We start from the raw sequence: 18894 nt of genomic DNA, 5'->3' as shown, positions 1-18894 counted from the left end.
GTGGATAGAGCTGTGAAGAAGGCATATAGTGTGTTAGCTTTTATTAACAGGGGGTTGGAGTTTAAGAGCCGTGGGGTTATGCTGCAACTGTACAGGACCTTGGTGAGACCACATTTGGAATATTGCGTGCAGTTCTGGTCGCCTCACTATAAGAAGGATGTGGAAGCGCTGGAAAGAGTGCAGAGGAGATTTACCAGGATGCTGCCTGGTTTGGAGTGTCGGTCTTATGAGGAAAGGTTGGGGGAGCTGGGGCTGTTCTCTCTGGAGCGGAGGAGGCTGAGGGGAGACTTAATAGAGGTTTATAAAATGATGAAGGGGATAGATCGAGTGAACGTTCAAAGACTATTTCCTCGGGTGGATGGAGCTATTACGAGGGGGCATAACTATAGGGTTCGTGGTGGGAGATATAGGAAGGATATCAGAGGTAGGTTCTTCACGCAGAGAGTGGTTGGGGTGTGGAATGGACTGCCTGCAGTGATAGTGGAGTCAGACACTTTAGGAACATTTAAGCGGTTATTGGATAGGCACATGGAGCACACCAGGATGGTAGGGAGTGGGATAGCTTGATCTTGGTTTCAGATGAAGGTCGGCACAACATCGTGGGCCGAAGGGCCTGTTCTGTGCTGTACTGTTCTATGTTCTATGTTCTATTAAGGAGATCCTCTTCAGAGCACAGTTGCATTTGTACAGCACAGGCGGTTGTAGGCAGGCTGCATGTTGTGTACAGTCCTCATAGAACCTGTGAATTAGTGCACCAGAAGATGACACATTTGAAGTAATTCAGCGTTACTACCAGCTAATAGCATTATGTATGACAGCCTAAGATTACAGTGTTTCATAGTACCTCCCCTGAACCCATATCTCTTCAAAGCAATTAGTCAAATGGGAATTTGTAACTGACAGTCTTGCTGTACTCACTTCTTCTGAAGACTTTACATGTGAAATAATTGTAGCACACTCCAGCTCTACACTGCACAATCACTCATTGACCCATATGGGCTGCATTTGAGCATGTGTCAGTCAAGGTATATGTGCTGATTCAAATGAACAAAAGTTCAAGATGAGTTCTATGTTTACACGAGAGAGATGATGCAAAATGCAGAGAATTGGTTTGGTATGCATTACTGTCTGGTTTGTTACCGGTAATAATATTTTAAGCTACTCAATGGTAATTTCTCTGGAAATGTACAGTACTGCTTTGTAATTTCAATAGCTAGAAATGAACCACTTCACCATTGTAAGTAAACCAGCTTGGTTTCGTTTATTCTGTTGATAAAGTAGTGAAACTGTGGGTGTACAGCCAGATCACCTCTATTATCATTAATCCATCGGAATAGGATATAAGTAGTGCATCAAGAAAAACCTATTATAACTCATGCATGTCATTAATTGTTGAGACTTCAGCAAAACTGTCAGGAAATCTTATACAGGATATTTTTAAAGAGGTATAAAACAAAGTCTACAATTTTGGACAAATAATTGAGAGGCCTGGATTAATGATCCAGAGATAGGAGTTCAAATTCTACCACAGTAGCTGGGGGTGCAAATTTAATTATTTAGTGAATCTGGAATAAAAAGTAGTATCAGTAGTGGTTGTAATGAAGCTAAAAATCTGTTTAGATCACTTAGGCCTTTTAGGAAAGTAAATGGGTCATGCTGATCTGGTCCTGTTTATATTTACCTTGAAATCCACAGCAATGAGGTTGGCTTTGAACTGCCCTCTGAAATGACCTAACAAGACACTATTCAAGAAGGTAGCTCACTCCCACCTTCTCAAGGTCAGTGAGGGTGGGCAATAAAGGCTGGTCTTGTCAGTAACATCCACATCCTGTTAATGAATCAAAAGAAATGTACAGAACTGATTCATTTTCTGAAAAAAAAGCCTTCTAAAGCTGAATGTGGCTGGCACTGATTGTGGCTCCAATCCTCTCTGCTCCCCACAAGGGATACTTTTGGGTCCTAAAATTGCATAATGGTCCAATCAATTTCATTAATCACTATCTTCCTCTGCTAAGTTTTTTTCACTCCGAACAGTGGCCGGAATTTTCCATTCCGGGCCTAAGTCCCATGGCAGGTGTGGGATCTGGAAGAGTTTTCTGCCAGGTACAAAGTCAGAATCCGGAGTGCCAGTGGACCTGGCACTCCTTTACTTATATAGGTGAGGCTCCCTGATTGGGCAGGCAATATTGACCTCAATCAAGGAGCTCAAGCTGCAAGAGACCAACGTCATGGGCCTTGTTGAAGTCATTACACCCCTCCCCTCCTACATCCGAGGAATCTTGGCGGTTCATACGCCTCATGGTTCTCTTGCACAATGTATGAAGCTGTGCTACATCTGGATACTCCAACTCAGTGTCCGATGTGGAAGGACTGTATCTAACAGGTGCCCATCTCTTACAACGTGAGTGCCGGAGTTCTGATTCGCTCCCTCCCCCAGGCAGCAGAGGAGTAGCCGCAGCTTTGTCTGCAGTGTCCATTTTGGACTCCTATGGGTGATGGAGAGGCGGGGCCGGCTGGTCTGAATCGTAGAATCATAGAATCTCTACAGTGCAGAAGAAGACCATTTGGCCCATCTAGCCTGCACCTTCAACAATCCCACGCAGGCCCTGTCCCTGTAACCTCATATATCTATCCTCATGACACTAAGGGGCAATATAGCACGGCCAATCAACCTAAGCCACACATCTTTGGAGTGTGGGAGGAAACCGGAGCACCCGGAGGAAACCCATGCAGACACGAGGAGAATGTGCAAACTCCACACAGACAGTGACCCGAGGCTGGAATTGAACCCAGGTCCCTGACACTGTGAGGCAGCAGTGATAACCACTGTGCCACCACGCTTCCCCCTACGAGTCTGGGAGGACTCTCCTCAGTTCTTGGCCCGCTGGACACAGTTGGCTTCTGAATGAACTACGATTTTGAGGGCCGCAACTGATCCAAATGTTTTTTCAGGATGGCCTCGTCCTGTAGAATCCAGGCCCCATCCTAGAGTCCATTGTTCCTGGTAACTATGCGGGAACCTTGGTGTAATTCTTTACCCAAACTTCTTCACCGGCCTCCAACTGTCACTCCCGGCTGCTGTAATCATGACCTTTGTGTTGGGCTTCTTGTTGCTTTTCCACTTTGGGAAGATCAAACTTAATCTGGTCTGGAGTCGTCTGCCCATGAGCAATTCTGTGGGCGCTATTCCCGTAGTGAGCCTTATCCTTCTATCTGCATGGACTCAGCACTCTGGAGGTGTTGCCCCAAAACGCTGGTGGATGACCTGCAGTATATCGATCACATGACACACAATCCAGTGAGCTATGTGTACGACTGGAAGAATGAGAAGGATACCTGGAACCCAATTGTTCTCAATCCCATCTTCTCTTTTCATACAGGTTATGGCACAGCAAGAGAGAGAGAAGACGGGAGGAGGACAGCCTGAACTGGGGAATATTACAGAGTTCAAGCAGCGAGCATCAGAGTTAGCAATGGAGGAACTGTACTGAGCTTGTGCAGATGTAGAGATTAGCGGGCGACCAAATTTCCAAAAAGTTTCAGGTGTCAGTCAAACCTATTCCACATCCCTGTGCTCCCCATGGGGGGGGGCAATGCTCACAGGTATCACATTGAGGGAAGTCATGGGCACACAACACCACAATTTACTGTTCTTTAAATTAATCACTGTGTACCCATTAGTTCCTGCGATGTATTCTCTTTCTTCTGAGCAGTCTCATGGCTCTCATATCTGCCTCAACATGAGTAACTTTAAATCTAGGATTTTCTATTTCCTTGCCTGTTTCTCCCTACTTTCTTCCACTCAATTTGCCTCTATTTTTGTGTGCATTTCTTTCCAAGTCCTTTAAGCCACAATTTCTAGCTGCTTACAAACTCTTTCATTTTATAATAATCTGATTGCCACACCTGAGTTTTCCTTTCATATATAATTCTTCTATTTTCACTTCTTTCCACTAGTTGAAAAAATCTATTTAAACTCACAAACTGCCTGTTTATGACAGGAGTGATCACTATGGGTGTTTCTTGTTGTTGCCTATTTTGCTCCTCTGTCCTTTCCCACGCCTATTTTGTTCAGTTATATAAAGTGCTTGCTTATCTTCTCATTTCCTGTTCCAACGAAAGGTCCACACCTAAAGTGTTAACTTATCTTTTTCAGATGCTTCATGACCGGCTTGGATATTGTGGTCAGCAGTGAAACAAAAGTGCTTGCTGTTGGCTTCGGAGAAGACCACAAAGCAACATCTGTGGCATGGTGTGGAGTTCCCACTTGCCAGTTTGTACCTGATGTCATGTCCAGGGGATCTCCAGGCATCCAGCAACAGTGATGTCGGCAAGCAGGGTAAGCAGCAAATCACGTTGAAGTATCCTCACAGGCATTATACCAGGAAATGAATCGCACTGAATTTTTAAGTTTTAAATAAAATTTTACAGAGTAAAATAAATGATTGGAATATAGACATGGTATTTCGGTAAAAGCTGAAATATCATTAGAAAAACAATTTTTAGAAATACATAAATTTTTATCATAATTGAGAAACTTGGCATTCTATAAACATTAAGAATCCAGTTACACCTCATTCAACAAGGTGCAACCTTTTGAAACAAGTCCATATCAAGATGAATAGCATAGAAGTGTACGCTCTTGTTGATTCAGTGATTTCTGCTTAATTATGGATTGAGGGGTCTTCAACAGTGTATCCTATGGAGATGTGTAAAATCGTTCATAGCAACTTGTTAATTTCCAGGTTTAATTGTACAATGTTTTGATTTGATTGATTTCTTATTGTCACATGTGATGGGATAGAGTGAAAAGTATTGTTTCTTGCGCACTATGCAGACAAAGCATACTGTTCATAGAGCACGTAGGGGAGAAGGAAAATAGAGGGTGCAGAATATGGTGTTACAGTCATAGCTAGGGTGTAGAGATAGATCTGCTGAATACAAGGTCGGTCCATTCAAAAGTCTGATGGCAGCAGGCTGTTCTTCAGTCAGTTGGTACGTGACCTCAGACTTGTGTATCTTTTCCCCGACAGAAGAAGGTGGAAGAGAATATGCCCGGGGTGTGTGGGTTCCTTGATTATGCTGGCTGCTTTTCTGAGGCAGAGGGAAGCATAGATGGAGTGAATGGAATGTGAGGCTAGTTTGCGTGATGGACTGAGCTACGTTCACGACCCTTTGTAGTTTATTGCGGTCTTGGTCAGAGCAGGAACCATACCAAGCTGTGGTAAATATGGAAAGGATGCTTTCTATGGTGCATCTGTAAACATTGGTGAGAGTTGTAGCGGACATGTCAAATTTCCTGAGCCTTCTGAGAAAGTAGAGGGATGTGGACTCCAGGGTCAGTATTTTCAATCATGTTTGTAGGTGAAAACAGGAATGGGCATGCTCTGAAAATAGCATCCCCCCCCAGATGGTGCATCAATGTCCGATGCATCTGGGACTGGCTAGAATTTTCAAAGCCAGGGTCGCAGTTTGGGGGAGGGGGCAGTGGTGTAGTTGGGAACCTGCTCAGCTCCAGTTAGTTTCTCATTAAGCTCTTTGAGGAGCTTGTTAACGGACCAGGGAGGTCGAGAAGCTGACTTTCTCAATTCTTAAACCACCAAACCTGGACAACATGTTCAACATAAGTTCAATGCGGGAACAATTGAGTGATTATTTTTATGAGGAGAAATATTTGGCCTTAGGAATTTTTTTGCTCCAGATCAGGTATCTTTCAGTTGGCATTTGCATTTGGAGATTGCGCCACATGAGCGACATCGATATGGCACAGGGTCAGAACCAGGAAATTATCCAGGCATTGAATTCCTGACCCTGAATTGAAAATCAAGCCCCCAGAATCTGCGAACAGTCACAAAGGAGTAACGATGGTGCTGCAATAACTATCGAAAAATCTAAGCCCATTATTTCTTTTCTTTAGCCCTGTTACATTGACTGTTGCGAATTCAGACTATGAGCATTATCAGTGCACTGAACATAAAGGGCTTATCAATTTGATCAAGCAGGTGTAATGAACTTTTTTCATTTATTCTGTCATAAAGGTTATATTCTTGTTAGGCAAGGGAACCGTGGGTGGATGGGAATGTAGAACTTGAAACACAAACACAAATCAGCCATGATCTCACCAAGTGACAGAGCAGGCTTGAGAGGCCAACTGGCCTAATTCTGGTCCTGTTTCGTACGTTCATATGCAAGGCGCCAAAGCTGAATTACTGCTCATGGCTTTTCTCTTGTGTATTTCAACTTAATTTGTGAGAGTTTGTGACCCACAAAATGGATTAATGAGACTTGATATGAGGTTCAACTGTACGAAGAGAAACCTATGCTGCTATGTCGTTAGTTATCTCTACACTACAGTCACTCAGTCCTCCTCTTTCTGCTTTTAATTAATTGAGACACATGAAATTATTCTTTTACAAATAGTTTTTCTCTTTACTTTTATCCAGTGGTAAATATGAAAGGGCAGGTATTGCCCTCTACTCAAAAATTACAACTTGCTGCGCTCTCTCTGCCTGCCCTGACCTCCCCCTCCCCGATCTGAGCTCTTGCTCTGATCTCATTCCGCTCACCCTCCTCCCACTCTCTTCCTGTTATTGAACTTCCCACACTTTTCTTTTGTATTCATCCAAATAACTATTTGATTCACCCCGCGTTTCTGCTTCTGTTTGTTCTAAGTACTGTTGCTGTCTCCAATTTCCTTCCCTTCACCTCTACTGACACCCATCTGCAGACCACACTGTCGAACTAACCAATTACCCTATCGTGATTCTCAGAAGAAAATAATTCTATTGAAAAAATTTAAAATCCACAAAATCCTGCAGAAAACATGGTTACAGGAGGACTTTAATATAATTGCAAAATGGGCAAATAATTGGCAAATTAAGTTCAACATAGATAAATGTGAAGTATTACGTTTTGGTTGGAAGATTAGGCAGTGCGTTTATTACTTGTAGGGTGCAAGTCTGTGGCGTAGAGCAACAAAGGAATCAAAGTACAAAGTACAAATACACCAATCATTAAGAGTTGCAAGGCCATAAAAAAGAAAGCAAAAGCAAAAAACAAGTATAGGTTTTATTTCAGTTGAAAAGTAGAAGAATTTGGTCTTTGTTGACACTGGATATGAAATGAAAGACCTGCTCTACGATAAAGGAAAATTGAAGTTAGAATGAACTAACCTAATTTGAATCTTGGTTCGACCCCACTTGGTGTATTGGTTGCAGTTCTAGTTGTCATATTATGAAAAGGATATAAAGGCACTGGGCTGGAATTTTCTAGTCCTTCATGCCAACGGGATCTTCTGGGCCACCGGTGCGAATGGAAATTTCAATGGCTCGCTGTCCCTGCTGTGCCGGTGAGCTATTGAAATCTCTGTTCACACCGGTGGGGAAGCCCTGGAGAGGACGCAGAGACAATTTACAAGGATGAAACCAGAAAATGTTAATTATACATTTCAGGAAAGGATTGAAAGGCTGCGTCACTTTTGTATTGAATAAAGAAGGCAGAGGGTTGACTTAACAGAGGTCTTTAAAATTCTGAAAGGTTTATATTGAGTAGATGCAGAGAGAATGTTTCCTCTTGTGGGGTAAAACATAACTGGAGGCCATCGATATAAGATAGTCACCAAGAGATCCAAACAGGAAATTCAGAATTATTGAGAGTAGTGAGAATGTGGAACTTGTGAGCACAGAGAATAGCTGAAGCGGATAGATGCATTTAAGGGAATGCTGGACAAGCAAATGAGTGAGAGGGGAATAGAGGATTACAATGGTAGATTTAGACACAAAAAGATGGGTAAAAATAAGGAGGAGGCTTGGGTGGAGCATAGCCAGCATGGGCTGGCAAGGCTGAGTGGCCTATTTCTGTGCCATATAGCTTATGTTATCCTATGCATTCCTGTGTATTAGAAGTTATGTGACTCAGCCACATTTGAACAGAATGTTTTGATGGCCTTGGGTCTCATGTGATCTTTGGTCATATCTAGCGTGTGTCTAAATATTTCACAGAGAGTGTGTGATTTTCTTGCCCTCCGCATATAGTTTATGTGTGCATGCGTGTGAAAATACAAGTCCTGCTCTGCTCTCCCTGGCCCCTCAGTTTAGAGGTCAGGCACTAGTTCCAACTGTGAGGTGCTGAACTATCTGCTCCAGTTGGCACGTTTCCATGAGTCAGTAGAAGGGAGACCTGTTCAGAGACGCTCCTTGGATCTGCTTTCGTGATGGACTGTGACGGTAGCCCAACTCCCATTTCCCCTTCACCTTATGTGATGGCAGGTGTATTCTGTTCAATGCCTCTTCAGAGTAGCATGACTGAGGTTAATAAATTAGGGACATAAGAGATTGAAACCATGTCCCTCATTATGGTGGAATAATGCACTGATGTTTCAACACATGTAACTGTGCCCAGTTAAAGTGCCAATATTCGCTCAGTGCTACTTTCTCTAAGCGCTTTTGTGTTGGATATTCACAAGGTTTCAATTATCAGTTTCTTGAAAAGCTGCTTAAAATATAACAAATGGTTTTGAACTCTTTGGAAAATTCTAACATCTTCATTCCGTGTACACTACTGTAACTTAGCAACGTGCTTTTACACAGGCAAATCTCTTTGCTTTGAAATAGCTAAGAGACTGCCAGCAGCAGAAACCAATCATGATATTTCTCGCCAGATAGAATGTATGTTAAGAAATACAGTGGTCTGTGAATCCAGCCGCAATCTGTTTAAAATAAAACCTCAATGATAGAAGATTTATTGGCAGTAAAATGTTAATGTGACAAAGGGAGGGATTTTCTGCCTTGCGTGTGTGTGTTGGGCTTCTTGTGCTTACTGTCAAAATAAAAACAAGGCCACAATTGTCTTGTGCCACTGACCATCATGAAATAACATGTCCAACTCCCAGACTATGGCGTGTTTCTTGACGACCTTGGACTAGCTATTTCAACCGCTTTCCCTTCCCACCCGTATTTCCATTTCATTACTTTCCTGTTGAACTTCAATCTCCCTCTTTCCCCCTGCTCTCCCACTCTCATTCTTTTTTTTTCTAATGGTTTCTCCTGCATGACTTTACAGCCATTGTGAGAGGCAGCAGCAGTATCAGTGTGTACTGTACCTGGGGGTTCTGTGGGAAGGGATGATACTAAGTTTAAAGTTTATTTATTCGTGTCACAAGTAAGGCTTACATTAACAGTGCAATGAAGTTACTGTGAAAATCCCCTTGTCGCCACACTCCGGTGCCTGTTCGGGTACACTGAGGGGGAACTTAGCATGGCCAATGCACCTAACCAGCACGTCTTTCGGAGTGTAGGAGGAAACTGGAGCACCAGGATGAAACCCACGCAGACACGGGGAGAATGTGCAGACAGTGACTCAAGATGAAAGTCGAATCCGGGTCCCTGGCGCTGTGAGGCAGCAGTGCTAACCACTGTGCCACCGTGCTGAGTGCTGTGGGGAGGTGGAGGCAGTGTTGGGTATTCTGATTGGTGGACTGCATTGGCTGCCACCGACTGCCTGCACTCTGCTATTCTCTTCCTCCCTCCCAGTCAAGACCTGCTTTGGGAACCTGCGATCTTGCATAACATAACTGGATGCACGATCCAGCAGTGCCGACTGGTTGTTTTTCTTATTTAGCAGGCCATTGACCGGGTGATTCTACAAAGTGTTGCAGCCAGTGGGTTTGGCACTCTCAGGTGACGTGACAAAGAAACCACAGTACATCAGAAAGAAAGAATTTATTAGATGGAGGATGTCCTTACATAGGGAGTGCTGATTGCAGAGTCATCTCATTCAGTTATTGCTCTGTTGGAATCATAGAATCCTGCAGTGCAGAAGGAGGCCATTTGGCCCATCGAGTCTGTACCGACCACAATCCCACCCAGGCGCTATCCCCATAACCCCATGCATTTACTCTGCTAGTCCCCCTGACTCTAAGGGGCAATTTATCATGGCTAATCAGTGCAACCTGCACATCTTTGGACTGTGGGAGGAAACCGGAGCACCAGAGGAAACCCACGCAGACATGGGGAGAATGTGCAAACTCCACAAAGACAGTCACCCAAATTGGAATCAAACCTGGGTCCCTGGCGCTGTGAGGCAGCTGTGTTAACCACTGTGCTGCTGTGTCGGCCCAAAATGGACAGCACTTGGTATTTAGTACAGTTGCAGCTTTATTTTGCAGAAGCTAAAAACATCTATATAACTTTAATTCAGGGTGAATAGTCATTGCTGAAATTATTCCTGTTTGTAGCCGCTGATGCATCAAGCATGCACATATTAAATAAAACACTACTAGGTCATAAAATGCAAATGCAGAGCAACAATGTACTCCAGCCTAACGTCAGATCTACACCACTTGTGCAACATCTTTTCCATTTCTCTGACAGCCCCTATTTTGGCACTAGTTACTAATAGCCACTGGATTAACAGTGTCCAAACTCATCTCACAAAAGACAGTTAACAGCCAGAAAAAGAAAAGGAAATTTATATCCTCTCTTTTGGGACTGCACGGGATTAACAGAACTAAAAGCTTGATATCTGGCATCCAGGGGCACTAAGGGTGCCAACTTTTGTTGGACATATTCCTGCAGGTTACATCACATAAGCTCCAACCACACACTCCCAGGCAAACAGCCTCTTCTCACATTTCCAAAACTTTAATAACTAAGAAACAAAAATATTTAAAGACAATGAGAAGAACAAAGTGTGTGGCAGCACAGTTTCATCACTCACACACCAGTAATCTTTACCAGGACTCAGGCCTAATGTTCATATATTCCATTTCACCCCCACAAATCTTTCAATGCTGCTAGCATCACTCCCGCCTCTCACTGCTTCCAGATAACTCCAGCTGTTCATTCATTGCAGGCGTATCACCCAAACACACTGACAGACATTCTTCCTCTCTCTCACACAGGGCATAATGGCCCGGAACGAGAAGGAACAGACTGGAGTCTGAGTGTGACCAGCACCCCTGCATCAGGAGTCCTTAGGAGGGTCTGATAGCCCATCATGGAGGTGGCTGTGACTGAGGCTGTTGAACACGACCCCGTTGAGAATATCCAGAGCGGCAGTGTGCCTTATGCCCCCTCTCAAATTCCACCTGACCCTCATCCTGCTATCTGGCTTGTGCAGGTGGTGTGACCACCCAATCTCCCCGCCGCCCCTCTCCCCTCCCTCCCCCGACCCTCACTCCAACCCTCTCAGTCTGTATTTCGGCTTTCAGCTACCCAGGCCCTGCCATTTGGCCATCCTCTATTGCTTCACGAGGAAAGTTCCGAGCTGCTCCAGACCATTGAGGAAGATGCACAGTCACATGAGCTGATAATCGCGGTTCAGATACTGGCGCAGTATTCACCTTGGATGGCAGAATGGAGTTGGGATCCGTACTTGTAGTTGCAGACAGGCCAGGCAGAATGGATAGTGTGTGTGACTGCTCATCCAGAGGGCAAGAACACTGATGGTTATACATAGGAAGATGTTTGATGCATTGACAATTGTGCTGGATCATCCAAGTGGAGGAGTTCAGCTTCAACTTGCCGCAAAGATCCATGCAGCATGTGTAGCCCACCCTTTATATCTCCATGACAGCATTTGCAGATCCAACTGTTTTGCAATATTTTGTACTAGTAGAGGCGGGTACAATTTTGTCTTTTAAAAAGCATTTAGACAGTTACATAGTTAAGATGGGTATAGAGGGATATGGGCCAAATGCGAGAAATTGGGACTAGCTTAGGGGTTTAAAAAAAAAGGGCGGCATGGACAAGTTGGGCTGAAGGGCCTGTTTCCAAGCTGTAAACCTCTGTGACTCTATGACTCTATGCTGTCTCAGCTTTCACTATAGAATGGACAGAAACCACCCAATGTCTCACTGCTGCACTTCAGTGTACTGAGGTCATGCAATTCATGCTTAGTGCCGTACAAACCCAGCTTGGTGTCATACAGGTTCAGACTGCTGTAATCATAGCTGCGAATCTCAGTGTTCAGCATTGGCTTGTACACGCTCAAAGGTCTGTCCTTCAGCGGATTACCGTGAGTGACTCTCCCAGAATGGTCCAGGCAGTGGAACATAGCTTCAGAATGCTGATTATCTGCTCCATGATATTCCAAGTGCCTGTGTGGCTTTTGTCACAGGTTTATTGTATTCCTGTGATTGGATGGCAGATGCCAGTCATGAGCCAGGTGTGTGGAGCGTCCCCAAGTAGCCAACATCTTGGCAGTCCAGGCACTGGGAAAGGCTGACTACCTCATGATGAAGGCATCATGGCTGCTACCAGGATAGCAGGCATGTTTCAATTGATGTTCTAAACATGGTGGCTGAACAACTGCCTGTTGATGGATTCTCTGCCTCTCCCTGTTTATGTGTGGAGTTTGGAGAAGACAAGTGTGTAGTCAATGGTTTCCTGTACCACTGGGAATCTCAATACTCTGACAAAGCAATGTACGTGCGCCCCTGCTTTTGCCTGGCAAGAAATAAAAGCGCCTTTTCTTAGAGTACAGGGTGTCCATCAACTCCCTGGTGGATAACGAATTGGGAAAAGTTGGTAAAGTCACATGCTCCATCCTGGCAGTATCTGTGTCTGTAGAAGTTTGAGGTTGGTAGTAACCTGATGACCACTGTCTGTGCAGTTGTTTGTCCTGTTGAAGGAGGTGACACAGTGGTGACAATCTCCTTGCTGAATCATAGAGGGGCTTCATCCATTTCCCCCGACTGAGCTGGAAGTAGAAAGTGATCTCTGAAGACCTTGAGTGAGTAGAGGATTCCGTGGAGAGCCCTCCTTTTCCTTTTCCCTCTGCATAACGTTTCCCGCCTCTGCAACCTATGCCCCATGTCCGTATCACGTTGCAGGAATGAGTTTTGAATTTAAATTTTAAATGTGTAAAGGCTTAAATGTGAAATTTTTAGTGCATTACTATTAAAAATGTTAACCACAAAAGTTATTTCCTGAACAAGATAAAATAAAAGACCAATCATCCAATAGATGAAGCTTCTCTCATTTCTAGCCTCAAACCTTTCCATCATGACCCTTGATTGACAGATATGTCATCTCACCTTTGAATTTTCTTCTCTGTTTCCCCTTAAGATTCACATATAGATCTGTCATCCTCTTCCTTCTCATGTCATGACTTTATAAAGAGACTGTTCCTGTTATTTCTTACTCAGAACTATGTGACCCGCTTACATTTTTTTTCAGTTCATTTATGGGATGTGGGTGTCGCTGGCTAGGCCAACATTTATTGCTCATCTCTAATTGCCCTTGAGAAAGTGGGGTGAATTGACTTCTTGAACTGCTGCAGGCCCTGTGGGTGTAATGCTGTTAGGGAGGAAGTTGCAAGACTTCGACCCGGCAACAGTGAAAGAACGGCGATATATTTCCAAGTCAGGATGATGAATGACTTGGAGGGGAACTTTCAGGTGGTGGTGTTCTCACATGTCTGCTGCCCTTGTCCTTCTAGATGGTCGTGGTTGTGGGTTTGGAAGGTGCTGCCTAAGGACCCTTGGTGAGTTCCTGATCTTGTAAATGGAACACAATGTTGTTACTGTGCGTCAGTGGTGGAAGGAGATAATGTTTGTGAATGGGATGCCAATTAAAAGGGTGCGTTGGCTTGGATGACGAGTCCAATTCAGTCCTGGTTAATGATAACCCCGAGGATATTGATAGTGGGGGATTCAGCGATAGAAATGTCATTGAATGTCAAGGGGTGATGGTTAGATTCTCTCTTGTTGGGGATGGTCATTGCCTGGCATTTGTGTGATACGAATGTTACTTGTCACTTGTTAGCCCAAGCCTGGATATTGTCCAGGTCTTGCAGCATTTAGACATGGACTGCTTCACTATCAGCATACCATGCTGAACATTGTGCAATCATCAGCAACCATCCCTACTTCTGACGTGATAATAACGAAGCAGCTGAAGATGGTTGGGCCTAGGACACTATCCTGAGAAACTCCTGCAGTGATGACTTGGAACTAGGATGATTGATCTCCGATAACCACAACCATCTTTCTTTGTGCTAGGTATCATTCTGACCAGTAGGGAATTTTCCCCTGAGTCCCATTGCCCTCAGTTTTGCTGGGGTTCTTTGATGCCATAACCAGTCAAAGAATGCTTTGATAGGACAAAGAACAAAGAACAAAGAAAATTACAGCACAGGAACAGGCCCTTCGGCCCTCCAAGCCTGCACCGACCATGCTGCCCAACTTAACTAAAACCCCCTACCCTTCCGGGGACCATATCCCTCTATTCCCATCCTATTCATGCATTTGCCAAGACGCCCCTTAAAAGTCACTACCGTATCCGCTTCCACTACCTCCCCCGGCAACGAGTTCCAGGCACCCACTACTCTCTGTGTAAAATATCTGCCTCGTACATCTCCTTTAAACCTTGCCCCTCACATCTCAAACCTGTGCCCCCTAGTAATTGACTCTTCCACCCTGGGAAAAAGCTTCTGACTATCCACTCTGTCCATGCCTCTCATAATCATGTAGACTTCTATCAGGTCGCCCCTCAACCTCTGTCATTCCAATGAGAACAAACCAAGTTTCTTCAATCTCTCCTCATAGCTAATGCCCTCCTAAATCTTTTCTGTACCCTCTCCAAAGCCTCCACATCCTTCTGGTAGTGTGGCGTCCAGAATTGAACACTATATTCCAAGTGCGGCCTAACTAAAGTTCTACAAAGCTGCAACATGACATGCCAATTTTTAAACTTAATGCCCCGGCCGATGAAGGCAAGCATGCCGTATGCCTTCTTGACTATCTCCTCCACCTGCATTGCCACTTTCAGTGACCTGTGTACCAATACACCCAGATCCCTTTGCCTGTCAATACTCTTAAGGGTTCTGCTATTTACTGTATATTTCCTATCTGTATTAGACCTTCCAAAATGCATTACCTCACATTTGTCTGGATTAAACTCCATCTGCCATCTCTCCGCCCAAGTCTCCAACCAATCTATATCCTGCTGTATCCTCTGATGGTCCTCACCGCTGTCCGCAAATCCACCAACCTTCGTGTCACCGGCAAACTTACTAATCAAACCAGTTACATTTTCCTCAAATCATTTATATATATTACAAACAGCAAAGGTCCCAGCACTGATCCCTGAGGAATGCCACTTGTCACAGCCCTCCATTCAGAAATGCACCCTTCCACTGCTACCCTCTGTCTCCTTTGACCGAGCCAGTTTTGTATCCACCTTGCCAGCTCACCTCTGATCCCATGCGATTCCACCTTCGGCACCCATCTGCCATGAGGGACCTTGTCAAAGGCCTTACTAAAGTCCATGTAGACAACTTCCACTGCCCTACCCTCATCAATCATCTTTGTCACTTCCTTGAAAAACTCGATCAAGTTAGTGAGACACGACCTCCCCTTCACAAAACCATGTTGCGTCTCACTAATACGTCCACTTATTTCCAAGTGGGAATAAATCCTGTCTCGAAGAATCCTCTCCAATAATTTCCCTACCATTGATGTAAGGCTCACCGGCCTGTAATTACCTGGATTATTCTTGCTACCCTTCTTAAACAAAGGAACAACATTGGCTATTCTCCAATCCTCTGGGACCTCCCCTGTAAGAAGTCTCACAACACCAGGTTATATCTGTTTTTCCCAGTCCAACGCTGGCATCTCCACATCATGACATCCCCTGTAGCCAGTGAGGATACAAAGATTTCTCTCAAGACCCCAGCAATTTCCTCCCTTGCCTCTCTCAGTATTCTGGGGTATATCCCATCAGGCCCTGGGGACTTGTCTACCTTAATGTTTCTCAAGAACCCCAATACCTCCTCCTTTTTGATCTTAACATGACTCAAACTATCTACACATCCTTTCCCAGGCTCATCATCCAGCAAGTCCTTCTCTTTGGTGAATACTGAAGCAAAGTATTCATTTAATACCTCACCCATTTCCTCTGGCTTCACGCATAGATTCCCTCCCTTGTCCTTGAGTGGGCCAACCCTCTCCCTGGCTTCCTTCTTGCTCTTTATATATGTATAAAAAGCCTTGGGATTTTCCTTAATCCTGTTGGCCAATGCTTTTTCGTGACCCCTTTTAGCCCTTAAGAGTATTGACAGGCAGGAGCCTTAAGAGTATTGATAGGCAAAGGGATCTGGGTGCACAGGTACACAGGTCACTGAAAGTGGCAATGCAGGTGGAGAAGATAGCCAAGAAGGCATACGGCATGCTTGCCTTCATCGGCCGGGCATTGAGTTTAAAAATTGGCAAGTCATGTTGCAGCTTTATAGAACCTTAGTTAGGCGGCACTTGGAATATAGTGTTCAATTCTGGTCGCCACACTACCAGAAGGATGTGGAGTCTTTGGAGAGGGTACAGAAAAGATTTACCTGGATGTTGCCTGGTATGGAGGGCATTAGCTATGAGGAGAGGTTGGAGAAACTTGGTTTGTTCTCACTGGAGCGACGGAGGTTGAGGGGCGATCTGTTAGAAGTCCACAAGATTATGAGAGGCATGGGCAGAGTAGTCAGAAGTTTTGTCCCAGGATGGAAGAGTCAATTACTAGGGGGCACAGGTTTGAGGTGCGAGGGGCAAGGTTTAAAGGAGATGTACGAGGCAGATTTTTTACACAGAGTGTAGTGGGTGCCTGGAACTCGTTGCCGGGGGAAGTAATGGAAGTGGATATGGTAGTGACTTTTAAGGGGCGTCTTGACAAATACCTGAATAGGATGGGAATAGAGGGATATGGTCCCCGGAAGGGTAGGGGGTTTTAGTTAAGTCGGGCAGCATGGTCGGTGCAGGCTTGGAAGGCCGAAGGGCCCGTTCCTGTGCTGTAATTTTCTTTGTTCTTTGTTCTGGAGAACAGGCTGTCAATACTATTGCTGGAATACTGTCAGGACCCAGAGCCTTTTCAGTATCCAGTGCCTACAGCCATTTCTTGATATCATGTGGAGTGAATCGAATTGGCTGAAGACTGGCATTTGTGATGCGGGGGACCTCTGGAGAAGGCCGAGATGGATCATCTACTCAGCACCTCTGGCTGAAGATTATTGTGAATGCTTCAGCCTTAACTTTCACACTGATGTGCTGGGCTCCTCCATCATTGAGGAAGGGGATATTTGTGGAGCCTTCTTCATTATGTTATTTAATTGTCCACCACCGTTCGCAACTCGATGTGGCAGGACTGCAGAGCTTAGATCTGATCCATTGGTTGTGGAATAACTTAGCTCTATCTATCACTTGCTGCTTATGCTGTTTAGCAGGTAGTACTGTGTTGTAGCTTCACCAGTTGACACTTATTTTTAGGTATGCCTGGTGTTGTTCCTGGCATGCCCTCCTGCACTCCTCATTGAACCAGGGTTAATCACCTGGTGTGGTGGTAATGGTAGAGTGGGAGATATGCCGGACCATGAGGTTACAGATTGTGGTTGAGTACAATTCTGCTGCTGCTTATGGTCCATAGCGTCTCATGGATGCCATGATGTAGAGATGCCGCGTTGGGGTAAGCACAGCAAGAAGTCTCACAACACCAGGTTAAAGTCCAACAGGTTTATTTGGCAGCACTAGCTTTCGGAGTTTCGCTCCTTCTTCAGGTGAGTGAGGAGTTGTGTTCACAAACAGGGCATATATAGACACAGACTCAATTTACAAGATAATGGTTGGAATGCGAGTCTTTGCAGGTAATCAAGTCTGAAAGGTACAGACAATGTGAGTGGAGAGAGGGTTAAGCACAGGTTAAAGAGGTGTGTATTGTCTCCAGCCAGGACTGTTTGTGAACACAAGTCCTCACTCACCTGAAGGAGCTTGAGGCTCCGAAAGCTTGTGCTGCCAAATAAATCTGCTGGACTTTAATCTGGTGTTGTGAGACATCTCATGGATGCCCAATATTGAATTGCTAGATCTATGTGGAATCTATCCCTTTAGCATGGTGATCATAGAATCATAGAATCATAGAAACCCTACAGTACAGAAAGAGGCCATTCAGCCCATCGAGTCTGCACTGACCACAATCTCACTCAGGCCCTACCCCCATATCCCTATATATTTACCCACTAATCCCTCTAACCTATACATCTCAGGACACTAAGGGCAATTTTTAGCACAGCCAATCAACCTAACCCGCACATCTTTGGACTTTGATAATGCCAGACAACACGATGGAGACTTTATCTCTACAAGAACTATGCAACATTCACACCTACCAATATTATCATGGACAGTATACAAGATTTCTCACTCTTTTCCTTTTGAACATCAGTTGTGACTGCATTGAATGCATCCTTGTCTCCGAATTTTAAAGTTCTGGTTTCAAGTCCAAAACTGGAATACAAAATTCCAGGCAGACAATCCGGCCTAAGGTGCCAACTTTCAGATGAAACCTTAAACCAAGGTTGGTTGAATGGATGTAAAAGATCTCATGGCATTATTTCGCAGAAGAGCAGGGAGGTTTTCCTTGGTGTTTTGGCCAATATTTATCCCTCAATCAACATTGTAAAAACAGATTATCTGGTCATTATTACATTGCAGCTTGTGGGAGTTTGTTGTGCTCAGATTGGATGCTGTGTTACTTATATTACTAGAGACTACACTTCAAAGATTTTTTTAATATATTCATTCATGGGCGTCGTTGGCTGGCCAGCATTTATTGCCCATCCCAAGTCGCCCTTGAACTGAATGGCTTGCTAGGCCATTTCAGAGGGCAGTTGAGAGTCAACCACATTGCTGTGCCTCTGGAGTCAATTGAAGGCCAGACCGGGTAAGGATGGCAGATTGCCTTCCGTAAAGGAAGGCAATCTGTTGTCCTTACCATGAATCAGATGGGTTTTTCCGACAATCAACAATGGTTTAATTCCAGATATTTTGTATTGAATTCAAATTCCACCAGCTATTGTGGCGTAATGCAAATCCAGATTCCCAGAACATTAGCTGAGTTTCTGGATTAATAGTCTAGC

The 18894-nt window shown here is 44.5% G+C and overlaps 1 protein-coding gene across 1 annotated transcript in view; it reads left to right on the top strand.

Annotated features, from left to right (window-relative positions):
• The first annotated feature begins 4211 nt into the window (after positions 1 to 4211).
• The window catches only part of LOC144505093 (protein YIPF5-like), a 113030-nt gene continuing 98347 nt past the window's right edge, over positions 4212 to 18894 (top strand). The window contains exon 1 of the mRNA XM_078230897.1: positions 4212 to 4339. The gene's annotated coding sequence lies outside the window, so the exon portion shown is untranslated. The remainder of the gene's footprint in view (positions 4340 to 18894) is intronic.

Source organism: Mustelus asterias, chromosome 16, assembly GCF_964213995.1.
Source record: "Mustelus asterias chromosome 16, sMusAst1.hap1.1, whole genome shotgun sequence".
In the NCBI taxonomy this organism is placed as follows: Eukaryota; Metazoa; Chordata; class Chondrichthyes; order Carcharhiniformes; family Triakidae; genus Mustelus; species Mustelus asterias.
This window is presented reverse-complemented; position numbering and strand designations above follow the sequence as displayed.